This window comes from Spinacia oleracea, chromosome 2 (genome assembly GCF_020520425.1).
Source record: "Spinacia oleracea cultivar Varoflay chromosome 2, BTI_SOV_V1, whole genome shotgun sequence".
In the NCBI taxonomy this organism is placed as follows: domain Eukaryota; kingdom Viridiplantae; phylum Streptophyta; class Magnoliopsida; order Caryophyllales; family Amaranthaceae; genus Spinacia; species Spinacia oleracea.
In genome coordinates, this window is record NC_079488.1 from 35,465,804 (window position 1) to 35,484,151 (window position 18,348).

Here is an 18,348-nt window from a genome sequence, read left to right on the forward strand (position 1 = left end):
GCGCTCGATGCACGCGAGCCATCGCTCGCTGCGCTCGCTCGCCAGCGCTCGATCCATGCGAGCCATCGCTCGCTGCGCGCCTGCCTTTCCCGCACGCGAGCTTGCGCTCATCGCACGAGGCAGCAGTATGCGAGCTGGCGCTCGCTGCGCGCGAGCCATCGACGCTGTGCGTAGCGCTCGTGGCACGCGAGCTTGCGCTCGCTGCGCGCGAGGCTCCGCATGCTTGCGCGAGGCAGTGCGCGCTGTGGCGCAGCACACTTGCTGCCCACACGCGACTGCTCGTGCCTTGCTCTCGCCCCTGCCCACACTCCCATGGCTCACAGCCCACAACACAAGGCAGGGCTGCTGCCTTGTGCTCGTGCACCATGCCCTTGCTCGCTGCATTCGTACCGCATGGGCGACGAGCTCCCTTGCTCGTCGTCGCATGCCCGCACTATACAACACCCCTTAAGGGTTACACGTAGCGTCCATTGCTTTGTGCGTGCAAGTTATATGAGCGAGTCGCATAAAATTAAAAATTTATATTCAAAATTAATGACAAATTAATATATAATATTAATTTCATAATGTTAGGGCGAAAAATCGAAAATTTATTATTTAATTGATTTCCGATTAACATGGATTCAAGTCTAGGTCATAAAAATTTAAAATTTAACATAAATTTACAATTTTTATGGTGGTTTTTAATCATAGGTATCTAATTAAATTATAACTAATTATGAAAATCAAATTAATTCTAAATTATTCCAATTTTCAACAAATTAATCATAATTACAAATTAGATTGCATAATTAATAAGGCTAGGAATTCAAACTTGTTAAACATATACAGTAGGTCAATCAAGAATTCAAGATTTATCAACAAGAATCGCAAATATTTAATTTAACATCTTAAATTTACGAAATTTTGCATTCGAAAAACTAAAACCTCCGAAAAGTCATAGTTAGGCTTCGAATTTGAGAATTCTGGGTTCGGCCGAAAAATACTGTTTTCGTCAAAATTTTAGAATGCCTTTTACATGCGGAATTGACACAAAAATCACTCGATTTGGATGAGTAACGAAGAAACTGCCGAAAAACTGCGTACGTATAATTAAATAAACGCAATTTGCAATTAATTAACAATTACGAAAATTAATCACCCCTTTTAATTCTTGCAAATTTGTAATATTTAACCATGTTTATGCAATTTAGATTATGAAAATAATAAGAGGCTCGTGATACCACTGTTAGGTTATGATACATATGACAATTCATAAATCATGCGGAAAAACCATAAAGCCAGGAAAGCATATTATTTACACATAATCATTTAGCATAGTTTAGATGCATACACTTTGTTGCGTGCCTTCCCTAGCTGCGCCCGAACCGAACAAGAACAAGTCTTTAGGACTCCAAATGTCGTCCCTCCGTAGATAGTCCACAGCACGTCCGGATCCGCCTTAAGCTTGACCAACTAGAATCGCCCTTAAGGTACTTAGAATTTTCGGCTATTGTAGGCAATTATATGACTGAATTTTTGCTCTCAAAAATTACTTTGAATACTTGAATCGTATTTTCAAATAATGACCCTAGGCCCTTATTTATAGAGGTATGGAAAAGGAATTGTAATCCTACTAGGATGTGGATTTGTTAATTAGAACTTTATTAGGACTATAAATAACAAAGCAAATCTAATAGGATTAGGATTTTAATCTTCGCACGAATCCTAATAGGATTAGGATTTTCCGCACACGCATCGTACAAGCCGTGCACCCGCGCAGGCCTTGCGGCCCACGACAAGCGCACAGCCCATGTGCGGTGCTGCGCGCGCGCGCGCCCTTTGCTGGGCCTGGCCTTGCGCTGGGCCTGGTCGAGGCGTGCGTTGCTGCGTGCGGCTCGCTGGGCAATGGCCTGGCTTCGTGCTTGGCCTTCGTCTAGCGGGCCTCGTCCGATGCTAATACGTACGATACGCTTCCGATTAAATTCCCGATTCCGGAATTCATTTCCGATACGAACAACATTTAATATTTCCGATTCCGGAATTAATTTCCGTTTCGAACAAATATTTAATATTTCCGTTTCCGGAATTATTTTCCGATTCCGATAATATTTCCGATTCTGACAATATTTCCGTTTCCGGCAATATTTCCGATTCCGACAATATTTCCATTTCCGATAATATTTTCCGATACGTACCATGTTTCCGTTTCCGGCAACATCTACGACTTGGATAATATTTATATTTCCGATACGATCCATATTTCCGTTTCCGGCAATATCATCGTTTCCGGAGTATTCATTTCTTGCCTGTGACGATCTCAGCTCCCACTGAAACCAAGATCCGTCGATTCCGAATATCCATAGATGGAGTATTTAATGCCATTAAATACTTGATCCGTTTACGTACTATTTGTGTGACCCTACGGGTTCAGTCAAGAGTAAGCTGTGGATTAATATAATTAATTCCACTTGAACTGAAGCGGCCTCTAGTCAGGCATTCAGCTCACTTGATCTCACTGAATTATTAACTTGTTAATTAATACTGAACCGCATTTATTAGACTTAATATTATATGCATACTTGGACCAAGGGCACTATTTCCTTCATGAGCCGCCGTAGCTTTTGTTTTACTGGCGTCATTTTGGGATCTAGCGGAATTTTATGCTCAGCGATTTCTCGATCTATTCCCGGCATCTCTTTGTAGGACCAAGCAAAGACACCCTCGAATTCCCGCAAAGTGGAGATTAGATCGGCCTTTTCAGTGGGAGTTAAGGTGAGGCCAATTTTAATAATTTTAGGATTTTCTTCTGTTCCAATATTTACCGATTCTGTGTCTTCAATTATAGGAGTTTTGAGTTCTTGTTCATTTACAGCTTTTATTAGTTCGGTATATTCCTCTTCTGGCTCTTTTTCGTGCTCATTAGTGGCGAGACGTTCTGCATTATTACTCTGATTTTTAAGCGGCACATACTCAAAAGTTTTGTTTATCTTATTAAAGTCATGAAGCATTACATCAAAAAGATCTCCCGGAGTAGAGATTTCCGGGTCTAAACTATTTTTGGGAGGGGTTACAATTTTGCTAGGTTCGGACTCGGAGTCAGACTCGGATTCAGACTCTAATTCTTCGTACATCGGACCCTCTCCCGCAGATATCTTGAACTTTATCCCACGAGCATTAGTCCATTTGAAAGTCTTGCGCCACCCTCGTTGGATTTGGTCATCTTTTGAGGGTGATGGAGCGATCAACTTAGTAGGATCGAACACTTCATCTTGGAGAGCTAGTGCCATAATTTCTGTTTCTTTCTTCGCTCTTTTCTTTTCTAACCCAAACAATAGCCCGAAAGCATGTGAGATGGGGAGCGTTTTTGGCATAGCATGGTTCTTTGGGGCGAGTGGCCTTTGAGAACGTAAAGGGTCGTGTCCAAGAGCATGCATCTCTTGGGTTTGTGCGACCTCTAGGTACCGATGTTCGGGATATTCTTCTTCCATCGTGTTTCTTGATGGCTATCATGGGCAAGTACTCAGGGGCCCTGCATTGTGGAGTATGAGACACATTAGTTTGTTTCGTGAGTCGGTTTTTTTAGGCATTCTATGACTACCCTTAAGTCGGACTAGTATACTTAGACTGTTATGTGTGCACTTTGAACTCTTCATGTTTTTGAAAATCTCTGGCCATGTAACATTCATGTTTATTTGCATGGTCGACTTTTAGTGTCGATCATTGCCGTCGTAGGAGGCCTAACAACGACGCAAAGAGTTATTAATGTTTCGCAAGTCGCTGTTGAAATCGAGTGCTTTTCTCACGCCCTCGTAGCAATTCTTTTTATGAACATTTTTTGCTACGTATTTTCCTTTCCTGCGGGCACCGAAGCTGCTGCACCTGACCAGAAGGTCAAGCAGCAACTTCAGCGCCCAGCTAGGGGCGTGAGAAATTCTGACGCCCAGCCAGGGGCGTTGAAAATGCGTCCCTGGCTGGTTCTCATTTTCTGTCTTCTGTTTATGCGACTTCGACTTGCGTGCTTGCCTAATAACGTCCTTTACGCGTAAAAGCGTTTGTGGGATTCGTTACGGGCCATCCCGAGCGTCGCTTATTTTGTGGCGATCGTTCGGGTTTGCAGAACACGTGTTTCGGTATAACTCTTTGGCAAATTCGTCTATGAATGTTTGGGCAGTTTTTTTGAGGTCGTTGGTTTTCTAGGATAGTTTGTCACACACAATCACATATTTCGCTACACATAACTACATTACAAACATGGATTTGAAAATTAAATATGCCACGTAGTTTATGATAGGCTTCTATGGGTAGTTTATTTACGCCTGGCTTGGTACCGCTTCTATCGTAGATCCAACACATGCCCCGGTCGAGGTAGTGTCTTCAACAGACGAATTTCGCCCAAGAGGCCAACCCGCAAGTGCAAGACAAGGGGGCATGCAGGCGAGAGGGACCTAATGGGCGAGCGATTGGGTTCGGGATAGGTGTACTACCTGCACAAGTACCGAGTGGGAAACATGCGCGGCGTATGCACCCCCCCATTGGCGAAAAAGGTATCCTTAGTCCCAAATCCCGAGGGAGCCGAGATTCGTTATGATGTTCTGCCTGTTCACATTAATATGCTGATTTTCAGGTCGTCCCAACTTGATGGGGAAATAAACGCGGGGTAGGATCGTTTCACCCTTCGGCTATTTTGATTACCTACAAGCACGAGTATTTCCTTCACTATCCCCAGTGGAGTCGCCACTGTGAGGGGGGTCGAAAAAGCGCGAGGCTAATGCGTGACCTTGTCCCTCGTGGGTGTGACGATTCTTTTTATTCAATCAAGTGTAATTGGATTTCCTGTGAGTATACACCCAATTGACTAGTAATATAGGAGTCGCCATTCAGTTTTTAACAACAATGAGAAAAACTGACAAAACCCGGTTATCGTGACATAAAGGGAGTGCAATTATGTTTGACCACGACGGTCGTAGGTTCCCTTGTGATCCCTGGTGTGGGGATCTCTCAATATACACCCGCAAGGTAGAGATTGAGGGTTCGGGGGACTGTAACTACCGAGAGGAGTAATTCGCTCGTCGATAACTCCAGAGGGAGGATATCCTTACTAGCTCAGTATAAATAATTGAAGGGACATGCGTTAACTATTAAACTAATCTGAATTGATTTTAGCAATATGCAACATATAATACTAATTCGATCGTGCTTATCTGATTTAAATAACATTAAGGGACCTTGCATGATAATCCGATTTCCCAAAAATATTATATTTGTTAGGCGTGATAGAACAATCATATTACGTTAGTTTAACAGTTCATAAAAAGGGCGAGGAAAGCAGTTAAATCATCGAAAAGGGGCACATCACGACGCACCCTTGAGAGGTGCGTCACGGTTCTCAGAAAACTAACCACTTTGACTTTGCTATTTCTCCTTTTTATTTAACGAATCTCGATTATGGGACAGGATACGTTCTGTTCGATTTATGGATCGATTGCGACAGAACGCGTGAACAGTTTCGCAGCGAGAGGCTTAGGCTAAGGGGTTTAGAGTCAATACTCAGAATATATTATGTGTTGTTGTGTGTTTCACGTCGAAATTAAGGGCCTATTTATAGGGAAGAGTTCGTGGAAAGATAGAATTGCAGAGTTCTAATCCGCAAAGAATTAGGAAAAGAAACGTACCCAGGTATTTTCAGCGCCCAGAGCCAGGCGTTGAAAATAGGGTATGGGCAGTTTTTGTTTAGTCAGATTCGGATTCTAAAATCCGTAGAGTTTGAGATTAATTTGAGTCTTTTAGCGCGTATCAATTTTGTGACGGAATGCGTCTGGGCCCGTTACGAACTCTAGGGTCGTTAGGATTTTAATTAATACGTAACTCTTATTTCCGAATCCTATTAGGAATAGGATTCTCGCGGTTTTCTATCTCATTTAGGATTTATGTTGGAATGCAACACCTAATTCTGACAGGTTTCTATCTTTTATGATTTGCCACTTTTAGAAGCTACCTTTTACGGCAGTTACTATTTTTAGCAGGTTTCCATAAATAGTAGGTTTCGGGTGAAATGAAATGGGGAATCGAGATTCGTTTATTTTATACGAGATGCGTTGTCAAGTGGAGTTTTTATGCTTTCATCATCGAACCTTTCCCTTGCGGGAACGGGGACAAAAGTAGGTGTCTACAGCTGGAAAAAAGCATCGCTTGAATTGTGAGGGTTGGAATTTTCCAACGCTAGAAAATTCCAGCGCAGGCAGATCTGCGGATTTCCAGAAAACTCAATCCTTAACAGCTCATAACTTCTTCATATGAACTCGGATTCTTGCAAAAATATCTTTTTGGAAAGCTACGAAATCTAGTTTTCCAATGTCGCTGGTCTCGCATCCATGGGCTTAGTAAATCTCGAGTTATGGCCCAAAGAGTGGAGGTCGGTCCGTTTCAACGAAGCCCAAATGAAAGCCTTATAACTTATTCATTTTAAATCGGATTTGGGCTTATGGTAAGTCTATGGAAAGCTTATTCCAAGGCCTATACAATCATGTGATGTGCATGATCCAAATCATAATTTTTAAGACAGAGTTCGACTTCGTAAGGACGTATCATTTGTTAAACTGGCTAACGAGCGTATTCTAGGCACTCGTGAGCATTTTAAGTAACTTGGGTTAACATTTACATGTATTGTGCCCAATAATTATGAGTTTGAGAAGTTTAATTGTTCGAGCTATGTTATTGTAGAGCCTGAAGGAAAGCACTAGAACATTGTGGCGCGTACAGGTGTGATGTAATGCGGACAATCATATTCTATCGATGCAACCATATATTAAGCCGTATCGGAATGCAAATGCGACTAAATATGTGTCCAGTCTATTTCAGGAAGCTTTCTATTTATGGAAGTTTACTATATTTAACAGGTTCTGCTCCGGATGGTCTCTTTAGTCAGTCAAGGGTCGTTCTTTAGCTAATTAGAGTGCATTGTTGGTGAGCGGGTTATAGTTTCATCATCGAACACACCATGTCAGGCCTAGGGACAAATTTAGGCGTCAACAACAGGCACACTAGCTCTTCGGGGGAGGGGGGGTATCGCGCTTATCCTCGTTATTTCCAGGAAGCGGATCTGACATCGAAGATCGCACCCATTTTGCATGAGATTTCTGAATTAACTGGCCCGTTGGGTAATGGTCCCGACGGTACTTGGTTGGTGGAGACAAAGGATGGGGCCTATCACCGGGCCGCCAGGACCTGTATGGAATTCATTACACTCAAGGGTACTGGAGTGAGCTTCCTGATCAAGAGCATCCTCGGGTGACTCATCCACCAAGGGGTTCATCGTTGTCTATACTCACCACCTCGAAAATGGTCTTCAGTTTCCCTTAGATCCTTTTGTGGCGGAAGTTCTAGTTTCATACAACATCTCGTTTGCCCAACTTACCCCAAAATCTATGAGACACATCATCGGTTTTCGATGGGTGTGTGACTTCATCAACTTTCCCTGCTCGGTGGCTGTTTTCAGGGATCTGCATGAGTTGGTGAAGAATGCTGCTTCTGCGGGTGTCAATGGGTATGGTTGGTGGAGCATTATCAATAGGAGGACGAAGAAGAAGGGTGACCCCTCTTACATTACGGCTCATCCTTATGTTAGTTCGGACCATAATTGGAAGGGGCAGTGGCTGCTCGTTCGAGTTCCCACAGATCCGAAGCATCCACATTTTAATTGTCCTCCGAAGTGGTTCGTGAATCCAGACCCCAGCATGGTTTGGGTTCGTGCCCCAAGTAGGAATAAAAGCGACTACCAAGATCTCTTGCTTTGGTTCTTGGCCCGAGCTGACAACTCGAAGCTACCCGAAAATTGGCTTCCAAACTTGCATTATATTTTCCTGGAGGTCATCCTTGTTGTTGCCGGTCTCAGCAGAATTTTTTAAAGGGGTTAGATTTCCTTCGGTTGAGACCGTGTGTAACGCCCCGACTTCTAAACACCATTAATTAGGTTAATTATCTTTAATTAGCAGCGAAAACCCTAATTTAGTCGGAGCGTCACATGTCGTATTTCCCTCGTGGAAAATACAAGACGACATAACCTTATTAAATTTACTAACTACTGTTGAGTAACAGTAAATATACTTAACTTCGATTAATTCTTTAATATTTGAATCGAAATCTAAATGAACCTTAATAAATATTCCTAATATTGATTAAATATAAATATTAAAATCTAACTCAATAATTGAAATTTAACTTAGAGTTTCATTAGTTCATCCATTATTACTAGTGATACATAAATATCTTTACTAAACATCGATCGTGAATTTGATGGTTGCATCCTCACTCTAAGGCATCCCATGACCTTCTTTGTACCTAAAACAAAAGCAACATCGTGAGCCGAGGCCCAGTAACATACTACCCTAACAACGTAAATTCATTTCAATTCATTTTATTTATTTTGCAAACATGGAGAATAGACTATAGTAAATCACTTTCATAAAAGCATTATAATAAAACATCATTTATACCTTGAAACTTTAATAGTTCCCATTATCTTTCATAATCATTAATTTTACTTGGTAACTGACAAGTTAGCCTTGCAGGACGTCTCCCACCTTGCGATAGTCCTCAAGGAGCACTCTCCCTTGTTGGACATACGCTCGTACCTAATTAGTTTCTCTTGTAGCTTGCGGTATCCCTCAAGGAGCACTCTCCCTTGTTGGGTGTTCCGCGGTACGGAGGTACGTGCACGACCTAGAAATAGTAACCCCAGTAACTTCCAGAACCGATTACACTTTTATTTATCATGTTCCATGTTTTATTAATAACTCAAAAACATCATTCTTATAAAATCATTCATAAACACATTTGAATATCATCATGCATAAAACACACTTGATAAATACATTTCGAATCCCACAATCCTATAAATGCATATCATTATAAACATATTTCATAAATTCATAAAACACGGTTCATAAGGGGATTGTGGTTGTTAGCAATAGATGTTACCTCAACCATAGTTTATACTTCCTGTTTGATGGACCTTTCTTCCTGAGCTCCAAGTCCGATTTCTTTCAGGATATTAAATCATTCAATTAGTTAGTTTAAACGATAAATAATTTAAAATCAATATTAAATAATAACGAATTTATAAATAACGAGTTTTAATAAAAATTATAATTTCATAATTTAAAGAAAATATTATTAATCAGAATTTTTAATCTATATATATATATATATATATATTTCATAAATCGATTTTCATTAATATTATTTAAATTCTGTTTTTGCTAAATAAAGCTAGTTATTTATTTTAGTAAAATCAATAATTAAATATATTTTCCCACCTGAAAAATAATTAATAATTTATTAGTGAATAATTATATTAAAAAAGTTTATTAAAATATAAATATCCATAAGTACGAAAAATCTAAAAATTTGGTATAACTTACCCAAAAGTCCAAACAATTAAAAGGGGCAAATTCAAGTTGGGCTTGGGAGAATAAATCAAGTTTCAAATTAAAACTTGATTTCTTTGGTTTTCTGGAAAAGGAAACACGGGCAGGGAAGGGGGTGCACGAAGAGAGGAGCCTTAAGGGAAGGAAGAGGGGAGAGAAAAAAGGGGGAGGCGACATGGCTGAGCGGCACGGCGGCGGCGCGATAGTGTGCCGGTTATGGTGATGGTGGTTTTGCGGCGGAGCTACGGTCAAGAGAAGGGGGATGGAAGGTGCGAACAGAGATGGAAGAAGGGGAGGTTGAGGGGAGTGTCTCTTGGGCGGCGGCAGCGACAGCTTGCCGTGAAGTGAGGAGCGGAAATTGGTTTTAAAGGTGGTGATGTGGCCGGGAGTGGCAGTTGCGGCTTGATGGTGCAGCTGAGGGGGAGAAGACGAGGGAGGCAGAGGAGGGGCAGGGAGGTCACGAAAGAGGAGAAGAGTAGGGCGCGGGGGTGATGGTGGTGCTGTGGTGTTGGGGTGGTGGAGGAGGTGTTGATTGGTGGTGGTTTCAGTGGCAGCGGCCACTAAGGGTGGTTGTGGTTCGCACAAAGCAGGAACAAAAGGGAGTAAAAATTGGTTTTGATTTTGTTGGTTTTAGATGTTGAAATTCAATTGGAATTTGGATTGGTTTGTATAGTAAAGTAGAGTGAAAGAGAAGCTGAAATCATTGGGGAACAAGGAAATGAATGAAGACTGAATTGAGGGAAGGAGAGGAAGGAAGGAATGGCTTCCTTCTTCTCTGTACGTGGAAAGCAAAGAGAAGAAGAGAAATGGAATATTGATTTTCTAAGGCCATTTTCGTAATTTTACATAGTTGGACTAAAATTCATAAATTTGGTTGCTATTATTGGAAACTACTAAAAATAGAAATGTTTAGCTAAAATTATTCTTTATAAAAATATCGTTAACGAAAAAAAAATAAGTAAATAAATTTTTGTTTTATAAATTTATTGTTTAAAATAAATCGTAAAAACGTTTAAAATAACGAAATTTGATTATTCGTAATTATTTAAAACGAAAGAAAGCTAAAATCAAGTTTAAAAATTTCGGATATTACACTCTTACCCCCTTAGAAAAAGTTTTGTCCTCGAAACTTGAAAATTAGACGCATAAAATGATTGTTGAAAATCTGAAACATTCAAATAAAAGTAATTTTTTTTATTTTAAAACCAAGATCTCACAATTTCATTCCAATTCCGACAATGTCTAGCTTTCATTCCACCATCTTCTTTGATGACTCCGCTTCAACTCGAGACCTAGAATCGAAGAGTAAAGAATACAAAAGGGGCAAAATTACATATTGATCCTTAATCGTCATTAAGGTCAATTACATTCCGCCATCGTCCCTCGTATCTTCACTTTACTTCATAAAATAGGACCGAGGAGCAAAGAACATAAAAAGGGAAAACTTGTTAGCGTAGACTAGGCTCCCATTTTACTTTGTGATATCTTGTTTGAAAATATTTTCTACCAAGCATAGTAACATTTAATGAAATATATATATATATATATATATATATATATATATATATATATATATATATATATATATATATATATATATATATATAATGAAAATAAATGTGTATCTATCAATTTCAATACTCAAATAATTTGTAAAAGTCATTATTTATAACAATCTCGTACTCTGAGCTCAGGAGGACTTCCATCGGAGACAGCTTCCATGTATAACGATTAGATTACCAATACAATCATATCATCATAAACATAATCCATAAAGTATATCATAAAGACATAGTTTATAAATTGAAAATTTCATATTCAACATAAACATAACGTTCATATCATAATCATTTGATCTAACATACGAGAATAGTTGATTCACAACACGTTTACATAAAACATCGTGATTCGTACATCATATCGCTCTTAGGCGAATAGTTAGGGATATTTACGTTTCCATTTGCTATTGCCTCTTTTGCTGCAGGAATCTTGTCGTCGACTTTCATTACTCGATTCGTTTTGATTTCGATCTCCGATCTTTTCTTCTACGTTGAATAACTTCGTTGTCTACGTTCGTTGCAGGGGTTTGAGTCTAATCACGGGACTAGAAATATATCGTTAAACATACGACTTCTTATCCTCAATAATTTAAGTCAGTTTATCTAGTAATTTGCGGATAATGCTAAGCCATCAAGCGTGCCTTTATCAGAAACAAGCTAGCTCCTAGAAAACTCAGTTCAGACTACCTGGTTCTATAGACATGTCATTTTGTCGATTTTCTATTCTCAATTCCATTGCATTCTTCAATCTTTCATAAATCTTTTCGATTTTCATAACATTCATTGATATCATCAACCTAATAGACAAACTAATTCTCGATAACTTAATTTGGTAAGGTCCTCAAAGCTTTATATGCAAATCCACTTTCATAGTTTCACCATAAATCATGCTTGGTTTTGCATAATATTCTTGCATACCCTTTAAATTTTCAAACTTAGCTTCCTTAATAGAGGCATATCAATCATCTTTTAGATAATAGACTTTTGTACTTATAAACACCAAAATATCCATCAAGAATAACACATGAAGATAACCCTAGAATCATTTTCATTCATGACTTGAACACTTTAAACCTAGAATAACCCCAACTTAATTAGTGATGCACCACTAACAAAATACAAACTTATGCTCGTTTGGTACTCTAAAATTTATACCATCCTTAAAGATTTCATAACCATAAAAATTCCCCAAAACAATTCATATCCACAAAATCTTTGAGTTCGCATCGTGCTTAACTTAACTTTTTCCAAGAAAACAGCAATACTAAAAAATTTGCCTAGTCTGTCTAGGGTAGGAAACTCATAACATGACATGATAGACACGAAAACAAGGAAAGTTCTGACCCAAAGTGAGATAGCTAAATTAAAATAATATCAGCGTTGGGTCATCTTCGTCTTTCATCATGTAATCTCTTATATATGTTGGTGGTCGTGATGGATTATGATTAACCCTTGCATCGTTGCTTCATCCGTGATTGGTCGAGGTTGCTCCTCCAGTATTCGTGGAAGGTGGTTTAGGACAGTCTCTGACGAAATGATCTTTCCTCCACATCGATAACACGTATTCGATTATGCACGACATTCGTTTTCTATTATTCGGGCATTGCAAGGTCTCGAATAGTTTCTCCATATGATTGATCCAGTCTTCGAATTCCATCGAATCGGCTTGTCGTCATAGATCGGTAGATTCGAGGGTGAAAATTTCTTGAATAGTGACGTATTTTTGTTCGCATTAGTGTCTTTTGTTGCCGAGAATTTTTGACTAATTCAGATGACATCGTACTTGCCGTCCCTAATCGTTCCATCATCTCCTTGTGGTCTTCTATAGATTGGTCGTCATAGGAATCATCATAGAAAGCATCATTGTGGATGTCGTCATCGTGAATGTTGCGCTTGTTGTGAGCTTCATTAGTGGCATCGTTAGTAACCTCGATAATCGATATTTCGCATAACATATTCAATCAGGAAAACATAAATAACAGGAGAATAAATCACTTTAATCCCGTTCCTACACTGACACTCATTCCATTTTAACTTGGCTTGATTTTAACATATTCTTTTTAACTTATTTCTTAAAACTCTTTGCTTAAAGCCTATTGAATTCTATTACGGGCAAAACCTGTAAGGTTTAGCACTTATGGTCCAGAACCTTTGCTCTGAATACTAAACTGTAACGCCACGACTTCTAAACACCATTAATTAGGTTAATTATCTTTAATTAGCAGCGGAAACCCTAATTTAGTCGGAGTGTCACATGTCCTATCTCCCCCGTGGGAAATACAAGACGACATAACCTTTTCAAATTTACTGACTATTGTTGAGTAACAGTAAATATACTTAACTTCGATTAATTCTTTAATATTTGCATCGAAATCTAAATGAACCTTAATAAATATTCCTAACATTGATTAAACATAAATAATAAAATCTAACTCAATAATTGAAATTTAACTTAGACTTTCATTAGTTCATCCATTATTACTAGTGATACATAAATATATTTACTAAACATCGATCCTGAATTTGATGGTTGCATCCTCACTCTAAGGCATCTCATGATCTTCTTCGTACCTAAAACAAAAGCAACATCGTGAGCCGAGGCCCAGTAACATACTACCCTAACAACGTAAATTCATTTCAATTCATTTTATTTACTTTGCAAACAGGGAGAATAGAATATAGTAAATCACTTTCATAAAAGCATTATAATAAAACATCATTTATAACTTGAAACTTTAATAGTTCCCATTATCTTTCATAAACATTCATTTTACTTGGTAACTGACCAGTTAGCCTTGCGGGACATACGCCCGTACCTAATTAGTTTCTTTTTTTGCTTGCGGTAACCCTCAATGAGCACTCTCTCTTGTTGGGTATTCTGCGGTACGGCGGTACGTGCACGACCTAGAAATAGTAACCCCACTAACTTCCTGTTAGGTTATGATACATATGACAAAACATAAATCATGCGGAAAACCTTAATGCCAGGAAATATATTATTTACACATAATCATTTAGCATAATTCAGATGCATACACTTTGTAGCGTGCCCTCCCTAGTTGCGCCCGAACCGAACAAGAACAAGTCTTTAGGACTTCAAGTGTCGTCCCTCCGTAGATAGTCCACAGCACGTCCGGATCCGCCTTAAGCTTGACCAACTAGAATCGCCCTTAAGGTTCCTAGGATTTTCGGCTAAATAGGTTGCAAGTGTTTGGCTGATTTTGTTCCAAAATCTTACCTTTGAATACTTCAATTGTGTGTATAAATCTGTGACCCTATGCACCTATTTATAGTGTTATGGAAAAGGAATTGTAATCCTATTAGAATACAAATTTATTTAATTATAATCCTACTAGGACTCTAATTAAACAAACTTTATCTATTAGGATTAGATTTAATCATATGACGAATCCCGGTAGCCTTAGGATTCCGAGTAAAACACACGAGTGGCGCACAAGCACCGTACGCAGGCCTTACGGCCCACGCACAACAAAAGGCCCACTCCTCGCAGCCCCTTGCTCCGCATGCGCGCCCAAGGCTTCGGCTGGGCCTAGCTTTTGCGCTGGGCCTGGTCGAGGCTTGGCGTGTGTTTGTTGCGCCTTGGCTTGTTGGGCGATGGCTCGGCTTCGTGCTAGGCCTTCGTTTGGCAGGCCTCGTCCGATGCTAATTCGTACGATACGCTTCCGATTAAATTCTCGATTCCGGAATTCATTTCCGATACGAACAATATTTAATATTTCCGATTCCGGAATTAAATTCCGTTTCGAACAAATATTTAATATTTCCGTTTCCGGAATTATTTTCCGATTTCGATAATATTTCCGATTCTGACAATATTTCCGTTTCCGGCAATATTTCCGATTCCGACAATATTTCCATTTCCAATAATATTTTCCGATATGTACCATGTTTCCGTTTCCGGCAACATCTAGGACTTGGATAATATTTATATTTCCGATACGATCCATATTTCCGTTTCCGGCAATATCATCGTTTCCGGAGTATTCACTTGCTTGCCTTTGACGATCTCAGCTCCCACTGAAACCAAGATCCGTCGATTCCGAATATGCATAGATGGAGTATTTAATGCCATTAAATACTTGACCCGTTTACGTACTATTTGTGTGACCCTACGGGTTCAGTCAAGAGTAAGCTGTGGATTAATATCATTAATTCCACTTGAACTGAAGCGGCCTCTAGCTAGGCATTCAGCTCATTTGATCTCGCTGAATTTATTAACTTGTCAATTAATACTGAACCACATTTATTAGACTTAACATTATATGCATACTTTGACCAAGGGCATTATTTCCTTCAGTCTCCCACTTGTTCTTAGGGACAAGTGTGCATTTCCTAATTCCTTTGTTTCTCGATGCTTTCTCTTGAACATAAGGTAAGAGTTGTCATCCTTATTACGTCCAGAGGAGTTTCTCGATTTCATAGTTCAACTGATCAAATAAATAGATAATCATACCCTATGATTCATCTGAGCACGGCCATGCATTTTACAGTTTCTAGCTCTCCGAGTGGCCTTGTACAACTTTCAGCATCTCATCCCGATTTTTGGGAGGACAATCCCAATCTTGCCATCTTGAAATTAGACTTAGTTTGATAGGTGATTACCTAAGCGTTGCCTTTATAGCCTCCTTTTACGGTGCGACGGTTGGTCAACGTCAAAGCAACCAGTTCTCAAACAAGTAATCTCAAATCACTCAGGTATTGAGGATTTAGTGTCTAATCATTTTAATGAAATTTACTTATGACAGATTTTCATCTCTTACAGTACAGTTTCATAGGTCTGTCCGATACTAATCTTCCCAAAGTAAGTATCTATCAAAATGATTACGACATTGCCATGTCCACATAGTTCAAGAAACAGAACTACTAGTCATCTTGCATTCTAGTCGTCTAACGTTTTCTATGCGTCAATATTTATAGAAAACTCCGACCAGGGACCATTTTCAACTTTTGACATTCAAGTTCACTTGATAGACATTTCTTAGTCACAAGACTGGTCCTGACAGTCTATCTTGAATATATCGTCAAATTGAAGGGACTCATCATTTAATACTAAACCAAGATTAAATGGAATATGAAAATACATTTCATATATGATAAATGTTCAACCCCAATGTTTTACAACCATGGGCCTCAAACCCATCTTCTAAAACAGTTCATGGAATTCAAAGCTATGCTTGATTTCCAGTGCTACAATGTGAGTGTTGCTTCTCACTTGTTGCATAGGTTTAGTTATCATGCTTTGCTAATCTTAATATCCTTTTCATCGAATGTTTTTCGAGATATGATGATAAGATCTTTTGAGTTTGTTTATTATGTGATCTAGTCTTTCTTACTTCGATAGTGGTTCTACGCATTTTGCAATGAAGAACCATCAAGTTAGCAGACATGTGATCCACCCAAGTTCAGTGAAGAACTCTTTAACTTAAACAACCCTGTTTTATTGCTTCTTAGGCAATAAGTACTTTTACTTCAACTGTATAGGTTGCTATTGATGCTTTGGTTTGGATTTACTTATCCAAGCAGTTCACGGATATGTGGAAGACTTTCCAGCTGTATCTTAGAACCTAGAAATTATTATTTTAATTTCCCACGCAACAACTCATGGTCTCCAATCCATGTTGCCATTTTGAAACACGGTGCTCTTTAGCTCGTCCTTGTCAATGGTTAACTCCAAAGGAATCTTGCTTGATCCTTTGCCAGTGTTTATGCGTGTAGCATCAATATTTAGCATATCTTTATTTCCTTGAATCAAAAACTATTCCTATGTACTTTTTCAAGTATCATAAGTTTTTCTTGATCTCAATCTAGTTGATCTTCACTTAGATCAATAGAGATTGGTATATGTTCGTTATGCCTAAAGCCATACGATACATTTTTGGTGATCCTCATATTATATCATACATGATAAATTCTTTTGCAGAATTATTCTCAATTGAATTCTATTCATGTAGCTTTAGCTCGTCTAGTTTCAGTAGATACTAAATCCAGCTAAATTCTTTGACATATAATATAGGTTAAGAATCTTACTTAGATCCTTTGAAGTTTAACTTAGTAAATTCTTATACATAGTTCAAACATTCATTACTCAGATTTATTCACATGGGTCAAATTTCTCTAACGGAGTATTTCTTGTTTGATTTAGTAAATGCTATTACTTAATCCCAAACAATATCATAAGATCTTTGTCAATAGATCTTAATACCCAATATGTACTAAGTTTCGCCATGGTCCATCATTGATGAATAATTTCAAATCTAAGTCATTAGCATTTGAATGTTATTTCATAATAGAGAGATATGTGTATGACACACATGGGACCAATTAAGTTTTATGTACTCCCACTAAACTTCTTATATATCTAAAAGAATCATGTACATTTTATGAAACTAAAATACTTATTAGCTTCACTAAAATTCAATTTCAATTCCCAATTGCTTGCTTAAATCTGTACCTAGATTTCATAAGCTAGCATTCATTTCAAGCATTTATTTGGATCCACAATTCCTATGACATAACATGTACATAGTTTCTTCCAACATTTGACTGAGGAAGATGTTTTGCCATCCAATTGCCATATGTACCAATATGCAATCATTGCTTGAATTATAGACTTGAGCATTATGAGTATGCATGAGGTTTCAACACAATCCACGCCGTGAATTTGCTTATAACCTTTAGCAACTAATCTAGCTTTGTGTGTGAACACAATTTGATGTTTGATGGTTTTTATCCTTAAAACAAACTTGTAACCAATAGGTGTGAAACTATTCTTGCAAATCAACAAAAATCAATTTTGTCATCAAAACACTAAGTATGTTTTATGGCCTTTTACCAATTAAACATTAAGTCTATACATGGCCTCTAACCATTTTAGGGAATCTGGGTTTCGTCATAACTTTCTTACAGGTCACAAACTCATTAATTTACGTGCTAATAGTTTGACTGCAATTTGTAGGTTTCTTCACTATCTAATAGAAGAATCGCATAGCTTCAGTGACCTGAACTCCATGTTTCTTCACTATCTAATAGAAGAATCTCATAGTTTCAGTGACTTGAACTCTATGCCTACTTGGGTATAGAACATCAAACAATAGAATATCAATAGCCACTTGAAAGTCCTTTGAATATTCTATTCTCCTTGAAGCACTTGTAAAGTCTTCTAAGAGATGTCTATTCTTTAAAGCCACTTCTAAAGTCCTTAAAGAATAAGTTCGGATTTTCTGAAGCACTTCGAAAAGCCTCCGGAATGTCCGTTTATGTTTGTTGTTCGCCTCGAAGACTTTCGAGGTCTATTTTCTCCCACTTGTTATTTTGGAAACGAATTTCCAAAAGGACACTATTTCGAGCAAACAAACATTATG